Source organism: Scyliorhinus torazame, chromosome 7 (genome assembly GCF_047496885.1).
Source record: "Scyliorhinus torazame isolate Kashiwa2021f chromosome 7, sScyTor2.1, whole genome shotgun sequence".
NCBI lineage: Eukaryota > Metazoa > Chordata > Chondrichthyes > Carcharhiniformes > Scyliorhinidae > Scyliorhinus > Scyliorhinus torazame.
This window is the reverse complement of record NC_092713.1, coordinates 160086127-160113817: the sequence shown is the minus strand read 5'-3', so window position 1 is coordinate 160113817 and position 27691 is coordinate 160086127. Positions and strand designations below refer to the sequence as shown.

The following is a 27691-nucleotide window of genomic DNA, read 5'->3' as shown; positions in this document are numbered from 1 at the left end:
AGGAAACCAGAGCACCCGGAGGAAACCCACGCAGACACGGAGAAAACGTGCAGACTCGGCACAGACAGTGACCCAGCGGGGAATCGAAACTGGGACCCTGCCACTGTGAAGCCACAGTGCTATCCACTTATGCTACCGTGCTGCCCTATTCATTGGTTCTTAAAGTGTTGTGTGCTGAGGAAATCAGCAAATGAATTTTCAAACGATGAGCTCCCGTAGCGATCACAGTTAGATGTGTTTCACACCAGTCGCACCGTTAAACAACAATAAGATAAGGACCAAATAACAGCCTCAAAATCTGTCCACCTTTTTGACAGTTTCACACCGGCTATTCAGACCACTGCACTGGCCCCAAATTGAGGGTGCCAACTGCAATGCTGGGTGAGAACAGACAAGAGACATCCTTTACCGACACCTGAACTACTCTCTTTGCATGTGGAAATAAGGGATTTAGCGTACAAACAGTGTATTTCAGACACACGAGCAGGGCATTCAGCATGTCCAAAAAGAATAGCTACCCAGCCTAACCCCACTTCCCTCTTGCTTTGTAGCCCTGTGCCTTACATATTTCAAGTGTATTTCAAGTGATTTTTAAATGTCATGAGGGGTTTCTGCCTCTACCAGATCCCCTCCACCAAAAATACTCCTGAACTCCCATGTAATGCTTTCACCAATTACTTCAAAGCAATGCACCCTCACCCCCAGTTATTGACCTCTTTTTAAAAATTTGTTCATGGGACGTGGGCATTGCAGGCTGTGCCAGCATTTATTGCCCATCCCTAATTGCCCTTGAGAGGGAAATTAAGTGTCAGCTACATTGCCATGGATCTGGAGTCATATGTAGGTCAGGTAAGGACGGCAGATTTTCTTCCCTAAAGGGCATTAGTGAACCAGATGGGTTTTTACAACAATCAACAATAATTTCATGGTTATCATTAGACTTGTAATTCCATTGTTTTATTGATTTCAAATTTCACCATCTGCAGTGGCAGGATTTGAAGCTGGGTCCCCAGACCATAACTCTGGGCCTCTGGTTTCCTAGTCCAGTGACAATACTATGTCACCGCCTCCCCTAAGGGAAATTGCACCTCAATTAAATCTGGAACATTCTCTCCGCAACCCCCCTGCCCACCTCAGAAAAGCCATCAAAGCTGGGGATCAACTTAAAATCTCAAGGCTGAGGAAGATAGATTTTTGTTGGGAAAGGATATTGAAGGATATAGAATGAAGGCAGGTAAATGAAGTTGAGGTGGCGCTCAACCACGACTTAAACGGCGGAACAGTTTTGAGGGACTAAATGGTCTCTTCCTTCTCCTATGCCAATTTCAATTAGGAGTAAATTGTACTTTTTGCATTTTTCTCTTCTTCCTGAACACCCACAACCACCAGAGTAACCCTCCCACTCCCTGAGATTGGTGAATTGAGCCGACATGCTGAATTGTTTGGACATACATCTTCAGCCATATTTGGAGGCCGGTCGGTAAGGTCTCTTTAATACTGCCTGCTGCCACTACCGATACACACAGAATAGCAAAACACAAAGGCATGTGATGTAACTCAACCCAGCCCCAGGCGTATGTGTCTGTGGGAAGGGAACCCTCATGGGGGGTGTCAAACTGGTCTGAGAGTCGATGAAATATCCAAATCGGATAGGGAGTAAGTGAGCTGTCAATTTGTTACCGCCCACTTTACGTCGCTGCCTCAAGACGAATTTCACCCCACTTTGAATTGTCGGCTAGGTTTTAATTTACAATTATTTTCAACACTCACACAATTTCCTTCTAAGTAACCAGAGCTGGCTGAGAAACATCGCACCAGCAGGGCTCTCATAAAGGGACACCGTCCCCATCTAAAAGTTTGGCCACAAACATTTGCTTTCTGTGAAAGGAGAAAAGGCTCTATTAAGAGAAGCAAGGTGTAATTTTGGTGTAAAACTGATATTACAATTCAACACAATTCAGTCCAAGGCACACTCTGTGTCACTGACAGTGTCTCTAATGATGTTAATCCAGCTCCCCCACACTATCAAGCTCCCCTCACACTGTCACTGAGTAACCCTCCCCCCCCCCCCCCCCCACCACCATGTGTTACTGAATGTATCGCTACTGATGTCAATCCAGCTCCTTCACACTGTCACTCAGTAACCCCTCTTCACCCAGCACCCTGTGTTACTGAATGTATCGCTACTGATGTCAATCCAGCTCCTTCACACTGTCACTCAGTAACCCCTCTCTCCCACTACCCTGTATTACTGACAGTATCACTACTGATCTTTATCTAGCTCCCTCACAATGTCATTCAGTAATCCCCCTCCTCACAGCACCCTGTGTAACTAATTGTATCTCGACTGATTTTATTCCAGCTCGCTTACACTGACACTCACTAACACCCTCTCCCCCAGAGCACCCTGTGTTACTAACTGTATCACTACTGATGTTGAGCCAACACCATCAATGAGTAACACTAGACCTGGGGAGGGGTTACGATGGAAGTAGTTCTAGCAGCTGCCTGCGGGGACAGTTATGAAACCTTTCTCCTGGATCCCCTCCATATCTGCCTTTGGGATCCATGGGTCAGGGGTTCTGGAGCCTTGGTTAATGATCGCACTCTGACTCCCAGATTGTTGCCCAGCAATAATTGGTAAGCAGCAATTTGCAGCTTTGCCAGGGGATCCTAATGTTCGCTGTAGTGAATCACAGTTATCACTGCCTTTCAGGGAAGACTCTCACTAAGATACTCCCGTGGTTACACCAGCACTGAATGGCATTGTTCCTTTTTTAATCGGGACTATTATTTCAGTTCAGAGACAGCCTTCTGAAAGGCAAACTGAGGGCGAAATCCTCCTGGATTTCTTTCAGCTTAACGTCAGCTCAAGCAGAATATCACACGTCAAGGAAAGCTAAAATGCCAAACGAGGCCATCTTACATTTGTCAGTTCTTTGAAAGAGCTATGTAATTGATCTCACCCCCCCCCCCCCCATTTCTTTACCCATCGCCCTACAAATTTATCTTTTTCAAATATTTATCCAGTTCCCTATTGAAAGTTATCAGTGAGTGTTTCTACCACCCCTTCAGGTAGCATGTTGCAGATCACAGCAACTCAAGAAATTTCCCTCTGATTTTCTCGTCAATTATCTTCATTGTGTCATCTGGTTAACTACCCTTCTGACACTGATAATAACTTCTCCTTATTTACAATACCATAACCCCTCATGGTTTTGAACAACGACCATCAAATCTATCTTCAATCTCCTCTGCTGCAAGAACAATCCACAAAACCAAAGTGCCTAATTCCTGTTTTCCATTCTTGTAAATCCCCTCTGCACACTCACCAAATCTTTGACATCCTTCCTGAGAATTGGAGACAATACTCCAGCTGAGGTGACAGCCAAGCAGACAGGCCTGTCTTATAATTGGCCAGGTAGCCGGGGTTGAGAATTGACTGTACGAGTTAGGAACAGTGTTGAAGCAGGCAGGGTTTCACAAGGGTGGCCTATTTTGGCTCAACCCTGACCTGGAGCGTGAGGTCATCAAGTCTCCCGGGCAGACTTGGAGCCTCCTGCGATCTCCCAGAAAATTGACAAGGGCAAAAATCCGACATTGGGGCAATGAAACAGATCGTGAGTTTGTACTCATTGGGCAGAATTTTAAGGACGGCGAATGTTCGGGGCTCGCCATCCCGAGAGTCGATGCATAACTCCGAAGTCCAGTCATTTGACGCTCACCTGAGCATTAATTGGCAGTAGGCGAGAATTCGTCCACCCTTGGGAGAAGTGCCGCCAGTCTGATTGACCGACAGCTCTTCAACCAGGCGAAGCACAGCACTGCAGTGGCCAGAAGAGGTACTGCAGTGCTCGGCATGGAACTAAGTGGGTGTGGGTGTGGGCCAGGAGGTCGAGGGCCGGAACTTCAAGGTCCCGGAGGGCCCTTCAGAGTGAGGTCCCTCCGCATGTCCCCCCTGAAATGGTGGAGAGTTTATTTCTCTGTTTCCCAACTTACCCACTCCCTCCCCTCCTCAGAACGAACCTTTATCCCCTCCTCAGAACCCACAATTATGCCCATCGTCTTTGAATGCTTTATTTTGTTGCCAGAGATGGAAAGACGTCCGTTTGACTGATGATGAGCATTGATCCCATTAGATTATGGAGATGGTTTCCAATTAGGGGCATGGCAAGGTTAAAAATCGAGGCAGGGTGGTGGGGACGTGGCATTAAAGGGCGGGGAGTCATGTTATAAATCTGGTCCAGCTAGAGCTGGGATCTCTAACTGGAGGCCCCAACCTCCTCTCCATTCAGGGGCACTCCCCAGTGTTCCTGCGGAAACAGTCCCAAAGCTTGGGGACTGCTTTACTCAAGGTGGGTGCCGGTGGGGTTAGCTGCTCCATCCAGTGCCTCAGTATTGCTAGGGATCTTATGGAGCTTTTAATATCTCGAGAAAGTTAAGTACACTGTGAGAGGGTCAAGAGCTGGTCACAATTAGTTGTTGGGGGGGAAGAAGTTACGGGGAAGAAGGGGGGGGAAGAAGGGGTGGGTTTCTGTTGGGGTTTTTTTGTGGGGTGGGGGGGCTCCGGTCGGTTTGACATTGTTTTGCTGTTATGTATAAAATTGAAATAGTTGAATAAAAATACTTTTTAAAAAAAGCTTGGGGATTGCTGGCAGAGCTTCATGATTGGTCGTAATGAGCTTCCAAAGAGCTTGGACGAATCACTTTATGGTGTAATCTTAATTTGTTCTTGGAGTATGGTGATGCCAGCATTTACTTCCCAACCTCATTTACCCTGACAACCAAATGGTTCAGTAGTGTGTGGGATTGGAGTCATGAATCAGCTTGAGTAGGTAGGCGTGGGAGGACCTCTGCCCTTGAAGTGCTGGTCAACCTCTTGCCGTAATCCGGAAACTTCTCATGCTCATCCTTATATCCCAGACCAAGTATTAAAAAACACGTGTCATCTCTGCCTCAGTTGGTAGCATCTCAATATCAGAATGTCATGGGTTCAAATTTTACGGGGGAACTTGGGCACATGAACTAGCGAGAGCTGTTCCATTGAGATGGGCTCCACATCGTCTGGGCTGGAATCAGAGTCCTGGTGAAACTCATAACCAGGGCTGTGGATAAGGGCTTGAAACCAAAAGGGGCAAAGAAGTATCAGGTGAAAGGAGATTTAGAAATATGAAGAGTAAATTGGAGGCAATAGAACCATGAAGTTGGCACTTTGCAGCCCTGGGGCCTTAACATTGAGTTCCGCAGCTTTAGATTGCGCCCTTTCTCTTCCATTTTAAATCCCCTTTTTGAAATATCCCATACATGTATTGCCTCAATGCAAATGCCCTTCTCCCCCTCCCACACCTTGCCATCTGTCCTCTGTTCTTAAAGTTGCTCCTTTTGTTGCAATCTGTTACAGCTACAGTTAAATATATCACACATTCTCCCTCTCTTTACTTCTGATGAAGAGCCAAAGGACATTAATTCTGCTTTCTCTCTTACAGATGCTGCCAGACCTGCTGAGGTTTTCCAGCATTCTCTGTTCTTGTTTCATATTTCAGCATCCGTAGTATTTTTTTAACTTTAGAACAGTGAACAGTGAAGTGATTTGGGTAAAGCCAAGCTGAACGGGACAGAAAGGGACAGAGAGTTTAGCCATCACAGTGCATCAACAAATAAGGTCAAAGAATAGACATGAAATAAAATGAAAGACTGTATCTCAATGAGCAAAGCATTCATAAATAGATAGATGAACTGGAGGCACAAATAGAGAGAAATGGTTTTGACCCAGTTACCAATTCAAAGACATGGGTAGAAGGTGACCAAGGTTAGGAAATAAATATTTAAGTGGAAACAGCATTTCAAAAAGAAAATTGTCAGAGAGGAAAAGGATGAGTAGCAGCCCTGATAGTAAAGGATGACATCGGGACACAAGTGAAAAACGATCTTGACACGTCGGGACACAAGTGAGAAATGATCTCGGCTCAGAGGATCAGGAAGTAAAACCCTGATTAGGAATAACATGGGTCAGAAAACACTGGTGGACATGGTTTATTTGGCCTGCTTATAGCAGCTATACCATTGAACAGAGCTTTAAGTAAGAAATAATTGGAGCTTATGACAAACTTTAATCTTCATGTGCACCAGACCAATCAAATTGGTAAAAATTGCCTGGAAAATGAGTATGTAGAATGCTTTTGTGACAGTTTCCTGAAGCAATAAGTTGTGGAACCAACCAGGAACAAAACGATTTTAGATCTAATATTGTGTAATGAGGCCAGTCTAATTTCTAATCTCATTGTAATTACATAGGTATGAAGGGAGAGCTGGCTTCGGTTGATTGTGTAGTAGATTACAATGTGTGGTGGTAAATAAACAGTGGTATACATTGAAATTAACATTTCAAGACATTCAACATAAAAAAAAGTTAGTCAAAAAGCAAAACCTCCCAAAAAAAGATCCATCCATGTCTAACCAGACAAGTTAAGCATATTAGATTAAAAGGCAAGGCTAAAAATGTTGCAAAGAGTCGTAACAAGTCTGAGGATTGGGAACATTTTAAAAGCATGCAAAGAGTGTCAAGAAGCTGATTAAATGGGAAAAAATAGAATATGAGAGTGAATAAGCAGAGAATATGAAACAAGTTTAAGGGGCGGGATTCTCCGAAATGGAGGCAGAGTGTTCCGCCGTTGTGAACGCCGTCGAGTTTCACGACGGCGCGAAACAGCCCCTATCCTGACCGAGTCAGGACCCAATAATGGGCTAGGAGCGGCGCCGCGTCATTTACGCGCGCCAGGCCTTGGCGCCGCGTCAAGGTGGTGCCGCATACATGACGCGGCCGCCGCCACAGAACTGGCGTCACCCGCGCATGCGTGGTTGCCGTCCTCTCCGAGTCCGCCCCGCAAGAAGATGTCAGACGGATCTTGCGTGGCTGCGGAAGAAAGGAGGTCCTCCTTCAGAGAGGCTGGCCCGACGATCGATGGGCACCGATCGCGGGCCACACCCCATTTGAGGCCCCACCCCGGTGCAGGATCCCCCCTCCCCCAGGCCGTCCCCCCAGCGTTCCCACGCTGTTCCCGCCGGCAGCGACCAGGTGTGGACGGCGCCGGGGGAACCCGCCGTTTTGGGCTGGCCGCTCGGCCCATCCGGGCCTGAGAATAGCAGGGGGGCCGTAGAATCGCCATTTTGGGTGTCTCGGGCGATTCTCCGGCCTGCGCCGCGCGGAACTCGACGGAGCCATTCTCGCCGCTTGGGAGAATCGTGGGAGGGAGTCGGACTGGCGTCGCGGGAAAATTTAGCGACCCAGGCGATTCTCCCAACCGGCGCGGGAGCGGAGAATCGCGCCCAAGAGCTTTTACAAAATGAGCCAGCACCTGCAGAGATTATTATGGGGACTGAGGAGATGGCAGAAATGTTCAACAAATATTCTGTATATGTCTTCCCAGTAGAAGAGACAAATTACATATCAGAAATAGAGGATAGGGAAGGGGTTAATACAGGAACTTAACATAATTGCTCTCAGAAGAAAAGTATGATGGGAGAAACTTAAGGGATTCAAAGCCACAAATCCCTGGGACCTGGTAGCTGACATCCCAAAAGATAGTGGAGGTGTTGGCTATAATTTTCCTAAATTCTCTAGATTCTTGAACAGTCCCAGCAAAATTGGATGTCAGCAAATGTAACTCCACTATTCAGAAAAGGGAAAAGAGAGAAAACAGAGAACCATAGACCAGTTAGACTGACATTAATCATCAGAAAGCACTAGAACCTATAACTATGGAAGTCTTAATAATGCATTAAAAAAAACAAATTATGGTATAATTACCAGTGCAATGTGGTTTTACAAAAGGAAATTGGGTTTGACAAACTTATTACAATTGCTCGAGTTGTAACTAGCAGAGCAGATAAAGAGAAAACCAATGTGTAGTATACTTGAATTACCAAAATATTCGACAAGGTGTCCCCAAAACATTAGTATAGCAGAAGATGGCTCATGGAGCTGGGGTAATATTTGGATAGAGGTATGGATAGAGGATTTTTTTAGTGGACAGGAAGCAAAGAGTGGCATAAACAGGGAATCTTCAAGTTGGCAAGTTCATAGAATCCCAAAGGTGCAGAAGGAGGCCATTTGGCCCATTGCATCTGCACCTACCCTCCGAAAAAACACTCTACGCAAGCCCACACCCCAGCCCCATCCCCATAACCCCACCTAACCTAGACATCTTTGGACACTAAGGGGAAATTTAGCATGGCTAATCTACCTAACGTGCACATCTTTGGACTGTGGGAGGAAACCAGAGCACCCGGAGGAAACCCATGCAGACACAGGGAGAACATGCAAACTCCACACAGACAGTCATCCGAGGTCAGAATTGAACCCTGGCCCCTGGCGCTGTGAGGCAGCAGTACTAACCGCTGTGCCACCGTGTTGGAATAATGAAGACTTGCATAGAGCTTTGATGAGACCACATTTGGAATACAGTGTGCAGTTTTGGTCTACATTTTTAAAGAAGGAGACTTGCACTGGGGCAGTACCTCAAAGGTTCACTAGATTGGTTCCCGGGATGATGGGGTTTTCCTATGAGGAGAGACTGGGTAAATGGAGTCAATATTCTCTGGAGTTTAGAAGAGTGAGAGGTGATCTCGTTGAAACGTACTAGGTTCAGAAGGGGCTTGACAAGGTGGACACTGAGAGCTCCTTTCTCTGGCTGGGGGAATCTAGAACATGGGGGTACACAGTTTCAGGGTAGGGGCTGATCATTTAAGACTGAGATGAGGAGAAATTTCTTCACTCAGACAATTGCAAAAAATTGGAATTTTCCATCTCAGAGGATTGTGGATGCTCCATCATTGAATACATTTCAGGCTGGAATGTGCGGATTTTTGGTCTCTCTGAGAATTAAGGGATATGGGAAGTGGGAGGCAAAGTGGAGTTGAGGCAGAAGGTCAGTCATGATCGTTTTGAATGGTGGAGCTGGCTTAACTGGCCGAATGGTCTACCCTTGCTTCTATTTCCTGTGTTCTAATGTAAGCACGATACTCACCTCACCGTGACATCATGGTCAGTAACTTTGTCATCGGTTTCCCTGGTGTGCACCCCCAAACCCAATGCACCTCCTCACCCTACAAAATTCCCTTTAACTTGACAGGAGACTTGCACGCTGAGGCCTTTCATCACCACTGATGACACAGGCCAGGTGTATAACCTAAAACCTTTCCCACTCAGTACCACACTGGGAAGGAGCACATTATACTCAAAGACTTGCACAGTTCATGAACACACACACACGTATATATATTGGGTGTTGTGTCCCTTGAACAGGCTGTCAGAAAGCACCAAAACAGTGAAAACCAATAGCATGAAAATATTAATTAGAAAAGTCCATTTGAGCTCAAAAGTAAATATGAAAGAGTGTAGCCAAAAATAGATTTGTTTTGCTCAGTACATTGCCTGTCCTGAAATGGAACAAGCTGTCCTCCAGGACCTGTCAGTTCAGGCTGTGAGCGCTTGGATAAGTACACAGCTTTCCATGAGCTGATGCTCTCTATCTCTCTCTCATTCTTGCTCTCTCTTTCTCACTCCCTCTTTCTCTCCCTCTATCTATTTCCCCCTCTACTTATTTCTCCCTTTCCAAATTCTGCCCCTCTCTTGCTCTCTCATGTTCTCCCTCATTATCTCTCTGTCTCTGACACTCCCTTTCGTCCCCCTCCCCACCGCCCTCTATATCTATTGCTCCCTGTCCCTCTCTCTCTCCCTCTAATGTGTCCCTCTTCCTCTCTTCTCATTCTTCCCTGGTCTTTCTATCCCCAACTCTCGCCATCTCCCTTTCTCGCTCTCCCTTTCTCACCCTCCCTTTCTCACCCTCGTTTTTCACCCTTCCCACCATCTCTTTCAATCGCCTTCTGTTTTCTTCCTCATTCTCTTTTACCACCCGCTTTCTCTCTCCAACCCTCTTTCTCTCCTTCATCTTGATTACTTCCTCCCTCCCCCCACAAACTCTCTCTCTCTCCAATGGAGATCATTCACCACGAAGATTAAAGGAGGACAATGACCTTGAGTTTAAGATGTACACAGTGAACTCTTGCTGAGATCACAGGGAGAGTGTGGTGGATAACATTTGCCCAGGGTGCTGCCGAGTGCGAGTCAAACCTCTTTTGTTGAATTACCAGGGAGGGATGTGCTGGGGAAGGGGTTGATGGTGGTGGTAGTTTGAGTGATCTAAGATGTAGTGGCGGGGGGGGGTGCTCATGTACGATAAACCTACAGGCTTAACCATCTGAAAACAGAAACAAAAATTCCTTGAAGCAGGACAGCAGAAACATCGGTACTTGGGAAGGGTGTCTGTTTTTGCTTCTGATTCCCGGCAAATGCACTTTATCTGTACGGAATGTTCAACAATTTCCCAAAGGAAATTGACGATGAAAAGAGTCTGGAATTTGGTGGGGGAGAATGACGACACCATTGATATTCATGACATCAACTACACTGAAATGATACCCAGGACAGGCCATGCAAGTGGTCTATGCCAGCGTGTGTCCCCATGTGACGCTCCTCTCACCCTTCTTCTCTCCCTTAAGTGTTTATCGAACTTCCTTAAATGTCTCCATGCTGATCGCCTCGCCAACCCCTGAGGTCACCCTCACCACACTCAGGGAAACGAACTGGACTGTAAAGTGGCAACAAACTCAGCCATTACACACCTTAAACAAGGCCTTTGACCAGGTCACAAATGCCAACTAATACAGCAGAATGAATTACACAAACTAAGAGGCCTGCTGAACAGATTAAACCCTGCGGCCCAACCTCTGCATCTCCCAAAGCATTTTACAGCCAATGAAGAGGTGAGTCAGAGTGTCCTCACTGTTGTGTTGTAGGAAATGTAGGGTGTTCCCACCGACGTGATAATCCACACCGATGGCAAGCCCCTGGACGAGGGTTCCCCAGTGCACCAGAAGATCCCACTGCCAACCAATGGCGGACCGCCTCTGTTACCGCAAAACATGCCACGGGGAGGTGGTTTCAGTTCCACCTCATTGAAAGACGACACTGCCGACATTACAGCTCTCCCTCAGCACTGCAGTGCCAGCCTGGAGCATGTGCCCCAGTTTCTGGAGTGAGGCTCGAGCCCAGAAAATCCTGACCGGGATTGGTTGTCTAGCATCCGGACAGAAGACAAGATGCCACTCTATCTTTGAGAGGGGTTAAGGGGAGAAGGAACACAGCTGGGACGTCAAGGGCCCCCGGGTATCAACTCAGCACAGTTGGGCATTACAGTCAGGCCAGAGCCTAACAGGTCAACCTCACAACCGAGGACCAACCTTCATACAAGTGCTCACTACTTTGGATAAACAGCCCTGCGCGCGATATCTATTTGCTTACTCGGAGTGGATTTGACAGTAATACAATGTGATGTGAACAAATGCATTCTCATTAATAAATTATAAAACGGAGGTTATATTATTGTGGTGTGCCTGACTGTACTTTCACTTGAACATTGCAAACCCCCCCCAGAATATCAAAGCCTCCGATAATTGGGGGCACTGACCTTTGTGTCTGACCCACTGCAGTTTAAATTTTTTTTAAATTCTGATACATTTTTGAAATGCGGATGTCGCAAAAACACATGAAACAAGGGTAGGAGTAGACCATTCGGCCCATCGAGCCTGCTCCGCCATTCAATATGATCTTGGGCTTCAACACCATTTCCCGCCCGTATCCAATATCCCTTAATTCCCAGGAGACTAAAAATGTGTCTATCCCAGCCTGAAAAATATTCAACGATGGAGCTTCCAGTACCCTCTGGGGTTGAGTAATCCAAATCTCAGTCCTAAATGATCGGCCCCCTTATCCCGAGACTGTCCCCCCGTGTTTTAGATTTCCTGACCAGTAGAAATTATCTCTCAGTCTATAGGGGCTGGTTTAGCACAATGGGCTAAACAGCTGGCTTGTAATGCAGAACAAGACCAGCAGCGCGGGTTCAATTCCAGTTCCAGCCTCCCCGAACAGGTGGCGTAATGTGGCGACTGGGGCTTTTCACAGTAACTTTATTGAAGCCTACTTGTGACAATAAGCAATTATTATTATTATTATTTTATCAAACCCCTTCAGGATCTTGTATGCTAAGTAACGACTCTATCCCTCCTCCTGGAAACAGTCTGAGATTCAACCAGTCTCTTCTCAACCTTGGGGTCACACTTGATTGCAGGATGATCTTCCGACCTCATATTCCTGCCATCGCTAAGGTTGCCTCCGTAACGTCACCCAACTTCACAACCCGTCTCAGCTCATCTGCTGCTGAAATCCCCATCCCAGCCTTTGTTATCTCCAGACTCAACTACTCCAATACATGCCTGGCTGCTCTCTGGGTGCACCCAAAACTCTGCTGTCCCAGCCTGAACTCACACCAAGTCCCGTTCCCCTATCACTCCCTGTGCTCACTGACGCACATTGGCTCCTGGTCAAGCAATGTCTCGATTTGAAAATTTTCATCCTTGGTTTCAAATCCCTCCGTGTCCTCGCCCTCCCCATCTCTGGAATCTCCTCCAGCCCCACAACCCTCCGAGATATCTGCGATCCTCTAATTCTGGCCTCTTGTACATTCCTGATCATAATCACTCCACCATTGGTGGCCGTGCCTTCAGCTGCCTGGGCCCCAAGCTCTGGAATTCCCTCCCGAAACCTCTCCGTCTCGCTTTTCTCATTTAAGACACTTCTTAAAACCTACCTCTTTGACCAAGCGTTTGGTCATCTAACAAATTATTTCCTTCTGTGGCTCGGTGTTATACTTTGTAATGATTCTGTGAAGTACCTTGGGACTTCTTTCATGCGATGTGGACATCGCTGACAAGGCCCAGTATTTATTGCCCATCCCTAATTGCCCTTGAACTGAGTGACTTGTTCAACCATTTCAGAGGGGCAGTTAAAGATTTAATATCACAGTGGGGCTGGAGTCACTTGCAGGCCAGACTGAGTAAGGATGGCAGATTTCCTTCCTGAAAGGACATTAGTGAACCATGTGGGTTTTTATGACAATTGATGATAATTTCTTGGTTGCCATTGCTGAGGCCAGCTGCCAATTGCCTTGGGGACATTTGAACCTCTGGATACTAGTCCAATTGCATCACCACTACGTCACCATTTCCTGTTCACTTAAAGGTGCTATATCAATACAAGTTAATGTTGAAGTTATTTAGACAACTGATTGAGATTAAAAAGTTCGGGTTGGATGAAGTCAGATGGGGAAGGTTCACATGGAGCACCAGCAGGGGTCCGTCCAATGGCACAAATGGCCTGTAAATGTGATGCAAATTCAGCATACTCCTCTGTAATGTGATATAGTCCAGATAGTCCGATTTAGCATCATTAGTTGAGGACAGGGCACCAGAGAGAATGTTCTGGAAGAGACGCCATAAGATTCCTTACATTTACCTCAGTTTGACGTCGCAGCTGAAAGCTAACACCTCAGACAGTGGGCACCCCCTCAGTGCCAGTGCACTGGGAATGGCAGCCCTGATTCTGAGAACGAGTCTCTGGAGTGGAACTTGAACACATCTCTGGGTGCCAGCGCGACTCACTGAACCACGGCCAGTGACTTAGCGGAGAACATTCCTGCATGACTGAGAACACCCTCATAAAGTCCCAGCTGCCCGGCAGTGAGCTGAAGTAGCGTTTTCCCATCTGATTTTGAGCACATCTATCAGGTTTCCTGTCTCGGGAAAGAGAATATGTATCAGATGGCAAAAATAATTATCAACAAATAGCAGATCAGGGTCACCGAGAGCTTTGGCTCTTTCAATCTGGAAGGACGAATGATGAAGCTGAAAACTGCAACCGCTCCCCCCACTCCCAAGGATCCTATGTATAGTTCACAGAATCAAACAATGATATAGTAGAGAAAGGACCAGTCAGGAAATCGTGTCTTTGAAAAGGTTTTCCAATTATTCCCCACTCTCCTGCTCTTACTCTATAGCCCGTAAATATTTCCCTTCAAATATTTCTCTAACTCCCTCAGGGCTGTGGTTATTGAACCTTCTCCGGGCAGTGCATTCCAGATCATAACTCCTTGGTTTTTTTTCTAAATCTCCCAATTCCTCCTTTGGTTCTCTCACCAATGAGCTGTCTCCTTTGATTATCATTCCTTCTTCCAGTGGGAACAGCTTTCTCCTATTTACTCTATCAGGATCTCATTCGTCTCGATGAAATCTCCCCTCTGAGCCTTCACTGCTCTTGGGAAAACAGCCTTAGCTTCTCTAAGTCTCTCCCCATAACGGAAGCCCTTCATCCTTGGTATCATTTTGTAGATCTCTTCTTCAGCCTCTCTCCAATGCCTTTTAAATTAAAAAAATATATATTTACGGGATGTGGGCGTCGCTGGTTAGGCCAGCATTTATTGCCCATCCCTAGTTGCCCTTCAGAAGGTGGTAGTGAGCTGCCTTCTTGAACCGCTGTAGTGCCCGAGGTGTAGGTGCATCCACTGTGCTGTTAGGGAGGGAGTTCCAGAATTTTGCCCAAGCGACAGTGAAGGAACGGCGATATATTTCCAAGTCAGGATGGTGAGTGACTTGGAGGGGCACCTCCAGGTGGTGGGGTTCCCAGGTATCTGCTGCTCTTGTCCTTCTAGATGGCAGTGGTCGTGGGTTAGGAAGATGCTGTCTAAGGAATCTTTGCGAGTTATTGAAATGCATCTTGTAGATGGTACACATACTACCACTGTTCGTCAGTGGTGGAGGGTTTGAATGTTTGTGGAAATGGAGCAATCAAGCAGGCTGCTTTGTCCTGGATGGTGTCGGGCTTCTTGAGTGGTGTTGGAGCTGCACTCATCCAGGCAAGTGGAGAGTATTCCATTACACTCCTGACTTGTGCCTTGTTGATGGTGGACAGGCTTTGGGGGTCAGGAGGTGAGTTACTTGCCGTAGGATTCCTAGCCTTTGACCTGCCCTGGTAGCCAGTATTAATACGGCTAGTCCAGTTCAGTTTCTGATCAACGGTAACCCCCAGGATGTTGATTGTGGGGTATTCAGCGATGGTAGTGCTTTTGAATGTCAAGAGACGATGGTTAGATTCTCTTATAGGAGATGGTCATTGCCTGGCACTTGTGCGGAGCAAATTTAACTTGCTACTCGTCAGCCCAAGCCTGGATATTGTCCAGGTCTTGCTATATCTGGACATGGACTGCTTCATTATCTGAGGAGTCGCAAATGGTGCTGAACATTGTGCAGTCACCTGCAAACATCCCCACTTCTGACCATATGATGGAAGGGAGGTCATTGATGAAACAGCTGAAGATGGTTGGGCCTAGAACACTATCCTGAGGAAATCCTGCAGTGATGTCCTGGAGCTGAGATGATTGACCTTGACATCCTTCCGAAAGAATTCCGATCCCAGGATAATTCGACTGAGGCCTAACCAGAGGTTTATAAATGTTTAAATCCGGGAGTGACATAGAGGTCCACAGCACAGGAAAGGCCCTTCGACCCATCCCGTTTGCACGGTCAAAAACAACCACCTAAACATTCAATCCCATTTTCCAGGACTTGGCTTTGAATGTCTTGGCGTCGCAAGTGAATATCTAAATCCTTATTAAATGTTATGAGGGTCTCTGCTTCCACCACCCTTTCAGGCAGAAAGTTCCAGACGCCCACCACCTTCAGGGTCAAAAAGAATTTTCTCACATCCCCTCTAAACCTCTTAACTCTTACTTAAATCTATACCCCCTGGTTTGGGCAGCACGGTAGCACAGTGGTTAGCACTATGGCTTCACAGCGCAGGGACCCGGGTTTGATTCCCGGCTTGGGTCACTGTCTGTGCGGAGTCTGCACGTTCTCCCTGTGTCTGCGTGGGTTTCCTCCGGGTGCTCAAGTTTCCTCCCACAAGTCCCGAAAGATGTGCTGTTAGGTGAATTGGACATTCTGAATTCTCCCTCGGTGTACCCGAACAGGTGCCGGAGTGTGGCGACTAGGGGATTTTCACAGTAACTTCATTGCAGTGGTAATGTGGTAACACCCTCACCAGGTGTGTCCCTGAGCCAATGAAACATAGCGACATGATCTGCACTTTGAGTGAGGAGCAGAGAGAAGGCATAATAACCCATAATGGCTCCATGTCCCTCTTTCTCTCCAGAAAGACAAGTCAGCCTCTGTTGACTTGGCCTCTGAAAGGAAACTTGGAAGTAATGTAAGTCTACTTGTGACAATAAAGATTATTATTATTTATTCAGTCAGTTTGCATACAGTTTGGTAGCGTCCAGACACTTGACTTAACGATTTGGTCTCTGTTTTTTTCTCTCTCTCCGAGTTTCTCCCCATTTCTCCTAACGGTGCTAATTCAGACTGGGGCCAGGACCCTCCCCTTCTTGCGACCACTGAGAGGCGAGGCTTTGTCGGGAGGCTATACAACATGCTGATCATTATAACACAACCAAATCCCAACATCCGAGCGGGAATGACTGGACAGTGATGTGGTGGACTCTCGATTTCACATGGCACCATGGGATCAGAAGTTGACATGTTGGGCCTCCGCACCTCTCAAGCCCTCACTAGGTGTGTCCCTGAACCAATGAAACATAGTGATATGATCTGCACTTTGAGTGAGGAGCAGAGAGAAGGCATAATAACCCATAATGGCTCCATGTCCCTCTTTCTCTCCAGAAACACAAGTCAGCCTCTGTTGACTTGGCCTCTGAAAGGAAACTTGGAAGTATTGTGAACTGTGAAGAGGATAGTGATAGACTTCAAGAAGAGATAGACAGGCTGGTGGAATGGGTTCACGTGGCAGATGAAACTTAATGCCAAGAAGTGTGAAGTGATTCATTTTGTTAGGAAGAATGCCCAGGGACAATAGAAACTAAAGGATAAAGTTGTAAAATAGGGTGCAGGAACAGAGGGACCTGGGCTTTTGTATGCGTAAGTCACTTAAAGTGGCAGGACAGGTTAAGAAAGGCCTGCACTATGCTGGACTTTAGAAAGAGAGCCATTGACCACAAAAACAAGGAACTTTTATGGAACACTGGTTCAGTATCAACTGGAATATTTGGCATGATTTGACTGGAAGAATTCTATGTCTGGTGTTGGGCATGTTTAGCGGAGTGTTTCTGGGCGGCTGCAGCGCCATGAAACACCCCACTATTCCACGGCACTTTGCCGTTTTTTCTGATCTTGAGGGGTTTCTCTCCGGCCACGCTGCGCTAGAAAAACAGCTCATCATGGCGCAGCATGGCCAACGAAAGCCGGGAGACCCAACTTCTGGGATCTACCTGGCTCACAACCCTTCGCGAGATTCAAAACAATCTCGCGAGATGTTGCAAGGAGAATCCTGCCCAAAATGGGCGGGATCACTTTTTAGCAAATCTGCATATTAGAGCGAGGCAGTAAACCTGATTCTAATGTGCAGATTCCCAAGGTACCTGATGCTTTGGGATTCTCGGGCGAGCACCATTTGGTACTGGTCCCCGCAAACGGGGACAAGATGGAAAGGCACACGTGGGGGTCTCCAACAGGATTGGAAGTCTCCAAAGAGAACGGAGGCCCCTACTACATGCCCTTTGGGCAGGGTGGTGCCCTGGCACATCTGGTGCCACATGGGTACTCTGACAATGGCATCCTGGCAGTGCAACCGGAGTGCCAGCCTGGCACTGCCAAGGTGCCCAGGTGGCACTGCCAGTTTGTTGAGACATTGCCAAGATGCCACGTTGGCACTGCCAAGTTGCAAAGCTGGTATTCTTTGCATGTGATAGAACTTGCTTGGTACGGGTGTTTTTTTTTGGGGGGGGAACCCTCCCATGTTGCGTTCAGGCTGAGGGGAAAGTCAGGGATTCTTTTCGGGGCCTCGGATATTGGGGCCTATCTCTAACTACAATGGGGAGTTCCGGCAAGCGGAGCTCCCCATCGGAAAAAGGGGGGCTATGTGCGGCCTTGGCTGTGCATTCCCCGTTCAAACCCCTTATTCAAAGCGAGTTGCATTGAATACCCATGTGTTTCTCGGTAATGCGAGTGCCGGGAAACACGCGGCTAAATGTGCTCGCTCGGGACTTTTGGGAAGATTGCGCCCTGAGAGTCATTTCCTGCTAATGAGCCATTTTGTCTGGCTGCCCTGATCTTCTACCCCCCTGGTTTAGCACACTGGGCTAAATCGCTGGCTTTAAAAGCAGACCAAGGCAGGCAGCAGCACAGTTCAATTCCCGTACCAGCCTCCCCGAACAGGCGCCGGAATGTGGCGACTAGGGGCTTTTCACAGTAACTTAATTGAAGCCTACTTGTGACAATAAGCGATTTTCATTTAATTTCACTTCGTTTTTGACCCCCCCCCCCAACCTCGGGGAAGCCCTGGAAACACCCCTTCACCATCCCCCCTCCACCTGGTAAAGCCCCCAGGCCTGATCACTGGCAGTGCCAACCTGGCACTTTGGCATTTCCTCTGCCAGCCTGATAGTGCCACCTGTGGCTGGCAGTGCTAAGCTGCATGGGTTCCAGAGGGAATGCCAATGTGCCACCCTGCCCTGTCCCCGACCGACCATGGGTCTCCAATGGCTTGGGAGACCCCCCCACGGTGCCATAACGACTGGTCTAGGTTTGTAGAAATCAGTACTAAACGACGCTCTGGGGAAGTCTCCCAGGCATGGCTGTTAGGTGCCGGGAGAATCCTGCAGACGCAAACTCGATGAGCCTAATGGCTCATTTAAATGTACTGATCTGGATCATGCCAGTGAGGGCACAATCCGGATTGAGACATCTCGCGAGATTCAACAGCCTCGTCCCAACACAAAGTCGGGCACGACAAGGCTGCTAAGCTGCACCCATTGTGTCTAATTCTGGGCACCTTCCATATTAGGAACGTTGTGAAGACTTTAGTGAAGGTGCAGAAAAGATTCATGAGAATGGTTCCAGAAATAAGAAACTTTCGTTAAACGTGGATGGATTGGAGAAGCTGGGGTTGTTTTCCTTGGGGAAGAGAAGGTTGAGAGGAGGTTTGATGGAGGTTTTCAAAACCATGAGGAGTCTGGACAGAGTAGAGATGGAGAAACTGTTCCCTTTAGTGGAAATATTGAGAACCAGAGGGCACAGATTTAAAATAATTGGCAAAGGAACCATTGCCGTTAGAAGGAAAAACTGTTTTCTGCAGCAAGTGGTGAGGATCTGGAATGCACTGCTTGAGAGTGTGGTGGGGGCAGCTTCAATCGTGGCTTTCAAAATGGAATTGGATAAGGGCTTGTGGAGAAAGAAAATTGATGAGGAGTGAGCTAGTTGGATTATTCTTGCAGAGAGCTAGCATGGACATGATTGGCCTTCCCCTACTGTGCTGTAACCATTTTATGATTCTATGGCCAAACTCCCGCTCCCCCCTCCTCCTCCCTGCCTGAATCCCACCTGCTTCCCATCCATTCATTTAACAAATGTCCATTTTGATTCTCCTCCAGTGGCTGGGGTTACACAAAGCACAGTGAACATGAGACTGTGCTTTCATTACCTTATTAAATTAAGCGATATTGAGTTCTCCCATTGTGTCTCGTTTACACAGCCCTTTCCCATTCACATTCACTTGGAATCAATGTCCAATTTATACCGGGATGCCCCACGACGTCTCAATGAAACCGAATCCCGCAGAATCAAAATGAAACCGAAGCATTTTGATCTGTACAGGGACAAATTAAAGGGGACGGTATGAAAATAAAGTGTTTGCCAAACTGTTCCTTGCTTTCTTACAATCAGGTGGACGTTTATCGGAGTGAACAGTTTGTAAACAGTGGGGTCAGTGCTAAAGCCATTATTCTTCTCAGTGTAAATTGCTGAAACATAAAATCGAGGTAGTGGGTGACTGAGAGATAACGCAAAAATTAAAAGGATTGTTTAACTGCGAACAGGATGACTGGAAGCTACTTCAGGCCGCTGTAGACATGTTAGTCAATCAGGGTTAAGTAGAATTTACATTTTAATTATATTGTGCTTTTCACGACATCCCCAATACATATGACAGCCAACTAAGTACACTTTTTAAACTGTAGTCATTATCTAATAATACACTGCAGCAGAACAATCTTCCGCAAACAGCAATGTGTTCATGGCCAGATCTTTTTAGTTATCGTCCAGAGGATGTGGGCTTCACTGGCTAGACCAACCTTTGTTGCCCATCGCTAATTGCCTTCGAGAAGGTGGTGATAAGCCGCCTTCTTGAACCGCTGCAGTCCATTGGTGTAGGTGCGCCCACATTGCTGTTAGTGAGGGAGTTGCAGGAATTTGACCCAGCGACAGTGAAGGAACGACTCATATATTTCCAAGTCAGGATTGGGAGTGGCTTACAGGGGAACTTGTAGTTGGTGGCATTCTTCGTGTGTCTGCTGCCCTTTGTCTTTCGAGGTGGCAGAGGTCACGGGGTTCGGAAGCTGCTGCCGAGTTGCCGTGATGCAACTTGTAGATGGTACACGTGGCTGCCCCTATGTGTCGGTGAAATGGAGGGAGTGAATGTAAAGATGGTGGATGGGGTGTCAATCAATCTGTTTCAGTGAAAGCTGGTTAGAATGCCATGAAGAATTGTTGCCCCCTCTTTGAATAATGCCACTGAATGGTGGGCAGGAAGGGTCTCAGTTTAACATCTCATCTGAAAGACAGCACCCCTGACAGTGAGGTACTCCCTCAGAGCTGCCCGGGAGTGCCAACCTAGCTTCTACGCTCGTGTTTCTCGAGTAGGACCAGCACCAATGAGTTCTGGTTCACAGAGTTATCCACTAGGCCAGGCTGGCTCCCTGAGGATGAGGGCATGCTCAGTGAAGAGGGGATTTGAAAAGAGACGGGGGAGTCCAGACAGGAATGTGAGGCAGGTGAGAAGAGTTAACACTTTACTATCAATGCTGCAGAGAACTAGCTAATAGGGTGCTGCTGATTAAAATGGGAAGGTGCAGTGATGAAGTCTAGTAGCAAGATGAGAATATCGGGGCAGAAGGAAGTTTCCGATTGTCTGCCATTAATTGGTTTTTACACGGCTCATACATGTGCTTATATGTGTTGCACCTTATAAACGAGTAAATATGGTAAGTATTATAAATGTAATGGTCACTTTTTTTTTGCTGATTGAGATGAAATGCCGGTGTAACCTGCTATAACCGTTGCAATGATGGGCATCAATGAATTTAAAGGGCTATTTCGTACTTGTCTATGAATGATGTCTGAATTTCAAACTACGTTCCGCCACACTCTCAACTCAACTGAGGATGGCCTGGTTGAAATGCTGACCTCGCCTCATCCCGAGAATATACAAAAGAAAACTTTCAATGACAAGGTGCTGAAACATCCTCAATCTCCCATTCCTTTGACAAGTAGCTCGCACCCCCCAACTCTGCCCCCCTACCCTGTCCCCAACCCCCGCTCTGAATGAGTGACAGTTTCAGTTTTCGAAATCCTGTTCGAAAACAGAGCTGGTTTAGCTCAGTGGGCTAGACAGCTGGTTTGTAATGCAGAACAAGGCCAGCAGCACGGGTTCAATTCCCATACTAGCTTACCCGAACAGGCACTGGAATGTGGCGACTAGGGGCTTTTCACAGTAACTTCATAATTGTGACAATAAAAGATTATAATTATTATTATTGGTAATGTCGTCCTACAAACATGGTTTTTTGCAAGCAGAGTTATTTACTCAGGGCTTCACAACTCTCAAGAAGCAAAGGTTTGTTGTCCCACTTTAGTTCCACTCATTTCAAATGCTGGAACGGCGCACAAACAAATCTTTTAGCAGCTTCCGACTAGAGTCCAATGTTTCTGTCAAGTTAATGTGAGGAAAACACACCTCTGAAATGCTGTAAAACGGGAGGAAGCTCTGTTAAGAGGCCAAGGTCCTCTGTACAGCTCAGGTTGCACGTGAGTGGGACGGGTGCCAACACAACTACCTCTGGAAGTTCATCGAGTTACTGCAATGAAGCCAGGAAGATAAGGCTTGTATTGACAGAGCTCTTTAATGCAACATGAAACTACATTTGCATAGCATCTTCAGAAACATTGCAGGGCACGGGACACACAACGCATTACCACTGAACCACCATCGTGTAAGGGAGCTAGCCAATGTACTAAAAACTAACGTTCACACCAGCCACTTGTGCTAGCTAATGGCTGCTACATCTTTGTGTAGAGTCTAACCACATCCACGACTCAGAAACCCTATAGGCAAAATTGAAAATGAGAAAGAGTGATGGGAAAACTGGGATTGGAGGTAAGGGATTGAGCAAGATACTAATTTATTTTTTAATCCGTTCATGGGATCCGAGTGTGACTGGCTGGGCCAGCATTTACTGCCCTTATTGCCCTTGAACTGAGTGGCTTGTTCGACCATTTCAGAGGGCATTTTAACAGTCAACTATGTTGCCTTGGGTCTGGAGTCACATGTAGACCAGACCAGGTAAGGTCGAGAGATTTCCTTCCCTAAGGACATTAATAAATCAAGTGGGTTTTTACAACAATCGACAATTACATACTTTGGTTCTGCCTTCACAAAGGAGGACACAAATAACGTGTCAGAAATGTTGGGGAACACAGGGTTAAGTGAGAGGGATGATCTGAAGGAAATCAGTATTAATAGGGAAATGGTGTTGGGGAAATTGATAGATTGAAGGCTGATAAATCCCCAGGGCCTGATAATCCACAACCCAGAGTACTTAAGGAAGTGGCTCTGGAAATAATGGATGCATTGGTGGTCATCTTCCAGGATTCTACAGACTCTGGAACAGTTCCTGCAGATTGGAGGGTAGCTAATGTAATTCCACTATTTAAAAAAGGGAGGTAGAGAGCAAACAAGGCATTATAGACCAGTCAGCCTGACATTGGTAGTGAGGAAAGATCTAGAGATCATTATAAAATATTTAATAGCAGAGCACTTATTTTTTGAGAGGGAGAATAAGGAACGAGACCTGGATGTCATTGTACACCAGTCGCTAAAGGTAAGTATGAAGGTGCAGCAGGCTGTAAAGAAAGCAAATGATATCTTGAACTTCATAGCGAGGGGATTCAAGTTCAGGAGCAGGGATGTCTTGCTGTAATTTTACAAGGCCTTGGTGAGGTCATACCTGAAACATTGTGTACAGTTTTGGTCTCCTTATCTGAGGAATGAGTTTCTTACTATAGAGAGAGTGCAGTGAAGGTTTAGCTGACAGGTTCCCGGGATAGCAGAACTGGCGTAGAGGAGATATTGGGTGTGATTTTATGGCCACATTGTGCCCGAAAAGCAGCTCGCTGCAGCTTTAATGTGCAGGTTCCCGAGGTGCCCGAGGCATGGGATCTATTTCAAAGAATCATTACAGTGCAGAAGGAGACCATTCGGCCCATCAAGTCACCCTCTGAAGGAGCACACTACCTAGCCCCAATCCAATCCTCCACCCTATCGCCGGAATCCCACCTAGGGGCAATTTAGCACGGCCAATCCACCTAACCTGCACACCTTTGGACTGTGGGAGGAAACCAAAGCACCCGTAGGAAACCCACGCAGATACTGGAAGAATGTCCAAATTCCATACAGTCACCTGAGGTCGGAATCAAATCTGGGTCTCTGGTGCTGAGAGGTAGCAGTGCTAACAACTGTGCCACTGTGCCGCCCTTCGCCTTGGAGATGCTCATCTCCTTCACCTTGGAGACGCTCATTTCCTTCGCCTTGGAGACCTTGGGTGAGCGCCTTTCAGTACTGGTCTCCACAAACAGGGACCAGGCGGTACTCGTGGGAATCTCCCAGGGGATCGGAGAACCCCAGGTTCATGCCCTTTGGGCAGTGTGGCACCCTGTCACTGCTGATGCCATCCAGGCACTTTGGCACTGCAAGCCTGGAAACCTGGCAGTGCCATCCTGACAGTGCCACCTCGTTGCTGGCCTGGCACTGCCAGGGTGCCCACGTGGCACTGCCACCTGGTGGGGCACTGTCAGGTTGGCACTGCCAAGGTGCCAAACGGGCATTTTTTGTGCACTGGTGATCAGAAGGGGGAGGAGGCCTGCACGGGTTTTGGGGGATGCGGGGAAGCCTGGGGACCCTCCTGTAGTGCGTTGGAGCCTTGGGGGGGGGGGATGTCAGGGGTCATGCAGGGACCTCCAATATCGGGACGCCATCTCAATCTCTCACTGCACTGAAGAGTTCCGGCGAGAAGAGCTACTCAGTGCACAAAACGGGGCTATGTTCAGCCTCGGCCGCGCATTCCCCGCTGAGACCGTTTATCTAATACGAGTGGTGTTTTATAGCTATGTGTTTCTCAGCGCTGCAAGTGCCAAGAACACACAGCTAAATACACCCACTACGGGACTTTGTTCCCTTTTAGTAAATTCGCGCCCATTGGGTCGGTTAGGATTCTATTCGCTGGAGTTCAGAAAAATGAGGGGGCTCTCATAGAAACCTGTAAAATTCTAACTGGATTATACAGGGCAGATACAAGAGGACAATTCAGCGAGCAGGATTGTCCAGAATCAGGGGTCACAATCTGATGGCACATGGTAGACTGAGACAAGGAGAAATGTCTTCACTCAGAGTGGTGAGCCTGTTGAATTCTTTACCACAGAAAGCAGCTGAAGTCAAAACCTTGTGGTCATGATCTACTGGTCACGTTGCGTCTGAATGGGTGTGAGACATGGCCGATAGATGCCAGGAGGGGCCTCCCGACAGCCAGTATGCCTTGCGAGGCCCCTGGGTGGTCAGGGCAGGCCCCGGCCCACCCCTTGAACGCGGGCACCTTGACATTGCCACCTGACATTGACAAGGTGCCTCGGTGGCACTGCAAATTCGCATTGGGGCGAGGGAAGGCAGGAAACGGGGGGCCCCAGTGACCCCATAGGGACCCCATTAACTTGGAAGGTGTGGGGTAATGCCCATGTGCGTGGTGGGTGACATTGCACATGGGTGGGTGACCCACAAACCCACTTAAGCGTTGCGCAGGTCAAAGAGACACAGCCTGAGTGAGTGAGACACATCCAGAGTGGGGAATTTGAAACTTGGTAATTTGGTGCAGAGTGGGAGAAGGTGCTTTTTCCCTACTGTTTTGTTCTCTCTCTTTCTTCGGGCCTAGTTTCGGGAGCCATTTGGAGGAGGAGGAGCAGTCTCTGTGAGTATAAAAACCTAACGGTAACTTCCTGTTTTCCACTTTTTTTTTCCAAAAGTGACGTCAGAGGGAAGCTGTGATCTGATTGGTTGATACCAAATCTGCCCCAAATTTTAAAAAAAACACAGCTAAACTCGTAAACTTAAATTAAACAAATTAATTAATTAGAGATGGCTGGTCAGGTGATGTGCTTGAGATGCTTGATGTGGGAGCTGGCAGATCCCGTTGCGAGCTGTAGCGACCACATCTGCAGTAAGTGTTGGCTGATCGAAGAGCTCCGGCTCAGAGTTGATGAGCTGGAGTCTGAGCTTCAAACACTGAGGCACATCCGGGAGGGGGAGACTTACCTGGACACTTCAGGAGGCAGTCACACCTATCAGAGTAAGTAGTTTAAATCCTGCCAGTGGCCAGGGACAGCAGGGTGTGACTGCAAGTCAGGCAGGTAAAGGGAACCAGCAGTCAGGAACTCAGGAGCCTCAGCCCTTGACCCTGTCCAACACGTACGAGGCACTTGCTCCCTGTGTGGGTGGCGAACAGGGCTGCAGGAAGGATGAGTCAGCTGACCAAGGCACCATGGTTCAGCAGGCCATTCAAGGGGAGGGAGTAAACAGGCAAATTGTAGTTGTAGGGGATTCTATTATCAGGGGGATAGGTAGTATCCTTTGTGAGCAGGATAAAGAGTCCCGCACGGTATGTTGCCTGCCCGGTGCTAGGGTGCGGGACATCTCTGACCGGCTTGAAAGGATACTGGAGAGGGAGGGGGAGGATCCAGTTGTTGTGGTCCATGTCGGTAGCCACAACATAGGCAAGTCTAGGAAAGAGGACCTGTTTAGAGATTATAAAGAGCTAGGATTCAAATTAAAAAACAGGTCCTCAAGGGTCATAATCTCCGGATTACTGCCCGAGCCACGTGCAAATTGGCATAGGGAGGCAAGAATAAGGGAAGTTAACACGTGGTTGAAAGAGTGGTGTGGGAAAGAGGGGTACCTTTTCATGGGACACTGGCATCCGTTTTAGGACAGGGGGGACCTACACCGTTGGGATGGTCTCCAACTGAACCGAGCTGGGACCAGTGTTCTGGCGAAAAGAGTAAATAGGGTGGTCAATCGGACTTTAAACTAGAGATTGGGGGGGAAGGGAAAGACAGGGAACCAAGAGGTGAAGTAATCAGTGGGAAGCGTAGCTGCTTAGGAATACAAAAAAGCACGAAAAGACAGAACTCAGGAGAGGTTATGATAGTCCCCATCTCACAAAATATGACAGTGTATGGAAAGGCTCAGTAAACCAAGGTCCACCACACTAAGAAAACAAAAAGGGACGGTCAATAGAGAATTAAAGGTGCTATATTTAAATGCGCGCAGTGTACGGAACAAGGTAGATGAGCTTGTGGCCCAGATTGTGACTGGCAGGTATGATGTGGTAGGCATCACAGAGACGTGGTTGCAGGGGGTTCAGGACTGGCATTTAAACATCCAGGGATTCACAACCTATCGAAAAGACAGAGAGGTGGGCAGAGGGGACGGGGTTGCCTTGTTAATTAGGAATGAAATTAAATCAATAGCACTAAACGACATAGGGTCAGATGATGTGGAGTCTGTGTGGGTAGAGTTGAGGAACTACAAAGGCAAAAAAAACATAATGGGAGTTATGTACAGGCCTCCTAACAGTGGTCAGGACCAGGGGCACAAAATGCACCACAAAATAGAAAGGGCATGTCAGAAAGGCAAGGTCACAGTGATCATGGGGGACTTCAATATGCAGGTGGACTGGGATGTTGCCAGTGGACCCAAAAAAATGGAATTAATTGAAAGTTTACAGGAGGGCTTTTTGGAACAGCTTGTGATGGAGTCCACGAGGGAACAGGCCATTCTGGACTTAGTGTTATGTAATGAGCCAGACTTGATAAAAGATCTTAAAGTAAGGGAGCACTTAGGAGGCAGTGATCATAATATGGTAGAATTCAATCTGCAATTTGAAAGAAGGTAGAATCAGATGTAAAGGTGTTACAGTTAAATAAAGGTAACTACAGGGGCATGAGGGAGGAACTGATGAAAATCGACTGGGAGCAGAGCCTAGTGGGAAAGACAGTAGAACAGCAGTGGCAGGAGTTTATGGGAGTAATTGAGGACACAGTACAGAGGTTCATCTCAAAGAAAAGAAAGGTTATCAGAGGGGGGATTAGGCAGCCATGGCTGACAAAGCAAAAGAGAAAGCCTATAATGTGGCAAAGAGTAGTGCGAAGTCAGAAGATTGGGTACAAAATCAAACAGAGGATAACAAAGAGAGAAAGAAGGAAGGAGAGGATCAAATATGAAGGTAGGCTAGCCAGTAACATTAGGAATGGTAGTAAAAGTTTCTTTAAATAAGGCCTAACATACGACAAACGTCTGAGGATCCTGGAATTATATTCATTGGAGTTTAGGAGGTTGAGGGGAGATCTAATAGAAACTTACAAGATAATGAATGGCTTAGATAGGGTGGACGTAGGGAAGTTGTTTCCATTAGCAGGGGAGACTAGAACCCGGGGGCACAGCCTTAGAATAAAAGGGAGTCACTTTAGAACAGAGATGAGGAGAAATTTTTTCAGCCAGAGAGTGGTGGGTCTGTGGAATTCATTGCCGCAGAGGGCGGTGGAGGCCGGGACGTTGAGTGTCTTTAAG

The 27691-nt window shown here is 47.3% G+C and overlaps 1 protein-coding gene across 8 annotated transcripts in view; it reads right to left on the bottom strand.

The window, feature by feature from the left end:
• The window catches only part of LOC140426646 (retinoic acid receptor RXR-gamma-A-like), a 547996-nt gene that overhangs the window by 330681 nt on the left and 189624 nt on the right, over window positions 1-27691 (bottom strand). The gene's annotated exons all lie outside the window — the stretch shown is intronic.